Genomic DNA, 2,769 nt, shown 5'->3' with positions numbered 1-2,769 from the left:
CATCTGTTAGTTGTGGTTGAATATTTTGACATGGCTCCCATCACTATCGCACACAGATAGAAACAGATAAACATAAAACTCATAGATCCAACTTCTATGCTCTTTTTTTAAGTTTCTATTACTATTTTCTTTCTGTATTGATGAGTACAATAATAATTTTCAAATTCAAATATGAATTTATATCTATGTACGAAACAATTGTATGCATGAATAAACTTCTTATAACTTTTTAACATCTTATCTCCTTCTCCATTTTTGACAAATATGATTAGATTTGTAGAACTTCATTCTATAAATTAATCATACACTCTGTGTGTGTGTGTGTGTGTGTGTGTGTGTGTGTGTGTGTGCGTGTGTGTGTGCGTGTGTGTCTGTGTGACTGTGTGTGTGTCTGTGTGACTGTGTGTGTGTGTGTGTATGCATGTATGTATGTGCATTATGTATATATATATAATTAAATGGCAAAGGAACATGAGATTATGCAATGAATTTCATTAGTATAAATTTGCTTCTGCTATAAGGTGATGAACACGCATGCAGCTTTGAGTGCACTGCATCTTATAGTAGAAACAGCAGTAAGCTAATGAATTACTTGTTCTCCTGTTCTTTTTAATTTATTAATTTATTATTACGCTCTGTATTCGACTATCGCTTTATTCTGGTGCTTATGTATACCGAGTGGTGGTGGTGGTGGTGAATTTTGATGATGATGATAATGATGATGATGATGATGATGATGATGATGATGATGATGATGATGATGACGATGATGATGATGATGATGATGATGATGATAGTGGTGGTGATGGTGAATTTTATTCTTGTTCATGTTCTTGTTCAAGTTAGACCTGATCGCTGTCATTCCAGATGTAACAATTCCATCTTTTTTCTTCGGACAGTTTGTAGGACTTATATTATCTCTATCCTTTCTTTTATAAACTATAAGGTGTGAGTCGAGAATGTGGGGATGCGGCCATTTCACGCAGAACTAAGACTACCTAGAAGCTCCTCACCTGGAGGAATACAAATTATTATTTGAGGGCACTAGTGGGAAAAGAAGGCCAAGAAAGTAAAAGACACTTGAAAAGTCAGGATGCAGGAGCTCGTAACAAAGATTATATCTTCAAATTCCACCTGGATCGACTTTTCCATTCATTCTTTCGGAGTCAAAATAGCAGGTGTTTTTGTTTTGTTTTTTTTTTTGTTATTGGTGAGCTGACAGAATCGTTTGCACGCCGGGAAAAATGCTTAGCGGCATTTCGGCCGTTTTTACATTCCGAATTCAAATTCCGCTATGGTCGACTTTGCCTTTCGCCCTTTCGGGGTCGATAAAATAAGTACCAGCTTAGCGCTGGGGCGGTTGTAATCGACTAATCCTCCCACCAAATTACCACAAAATTGCAAACTTTGTACCTATAGTAGAAAGAATTATATGTTTAGAGGCATTTTGTCCGTCCCCAACGACCTGAATTCAAATTTCGTCGAGGTTGGCTTTGCCTTTCAGCCTTTTTGTGTCGATAAAATAAGTACCAATCGAACACTGGGGGCGATTTTATTTGAGTTAGCCGCTACTCTGAACTTACTGGCCTTGTGCCAAAATTTGAAACCATTTTTTTATGGGTGACTGTGACAAAGATGATTAGGGTGAATGGATTTGCATTAAGCATGTGCCTGTACAATGGAGAACAACAGTTGGAGGAGTGATCATGCCTTTGGTGGTCAGGGTAATCCTGGATCTAAGGGGTTCCATGATTAGCCCTGGTTGGAGTTTCTGTATCTAGAGGACATCATTCACATACCTTGTATACTATGTATAGTTTTATCTCATTTCACTGATTCTTCCCTTTCATCTTTAATATAAACCCCTACATAAATTTTAGACTAACCTTGTGATGTCTCCCTCATCTAGGCCTCTGATACAAATAAAAGAAATTATTACATAAGTTCCATCATTAGATGGGTCACATTAGAAGTCATAAAACATTTCTTTTTAACGCATATCGTATCAACTTTTAATTATTTTCACAAAACGTGAATAAGTTCTATAGCTTTTACTTCTAGAAAAGTAAAACTATAAACTGATTTCAAATTTGGCATGAGGTAAACAATTTCAGGGGAGGGGACAAGTCGATTACATCGACCCCACCGTCGACCGGTTCTTTTTTTATCGACCCCGAAAGGATGAAAGCAAAGTTGACCACGGCGGAATTTGAACTGCGATCGTAGAGAAGGACGAAAGGCCGCTAAGCGTTTTAACCTGGCGTGCTAACGATTCTGCCAGCTTGTCGCTTTTGTAAAACTATATATTGCATTTAAAGTACACAAATATTCAAGGGAGGTAACAGAAGGCATCGATAATCGCCGAAGATAGAGTAGTTTTCCTTGGGATACAATTTACTTCTTCATAAGAAATCAAAGAGGAATGTTCCAAAACTGTGTTGACCTCGCAACTACTTTTTATCACTTATGACATTGACTGACTATCGAAAGACATTTTGCGTTTCATAAATGCGTTGTTGATATCGCCGTTGTTTTAGTTCAAGATCAGCGCTGGTAGAGCATTCTATGAGAAGTATTCTGGATTATATAAACAGCAATAAATTACGCTACCTTCCTGAGCTATCGCTACAATTATTTTTTCGTTCATTTTCTTTCTAAAACTTTGTGTAACTTGCTACTTTAAAATTTTAATTGTTATACGTATATTATATTAAATTATCGATTAAGTAAATAAGGAGCAACCAACAGTCAAGCGTGTGTGTGTGTGTG

Source organism: Octopus bimaculoides, chromosome 8 (assembly GCF_001194135.2).
Source record: "Octopus bimaculoides isolate UCB-OBI-ISO-001 chromosome 8, ASM119413v2, whole genome shotgun sequence".
Taxonomy (NCBI): Eukaryota; Metazoa; Mollusca; class Cephalopoda; order Octopoda; family Octopodidae; genus Octopus; species Octopus bimaculoides.
This window is presented reverse-complemented; position numbering follows the sequence as displayed.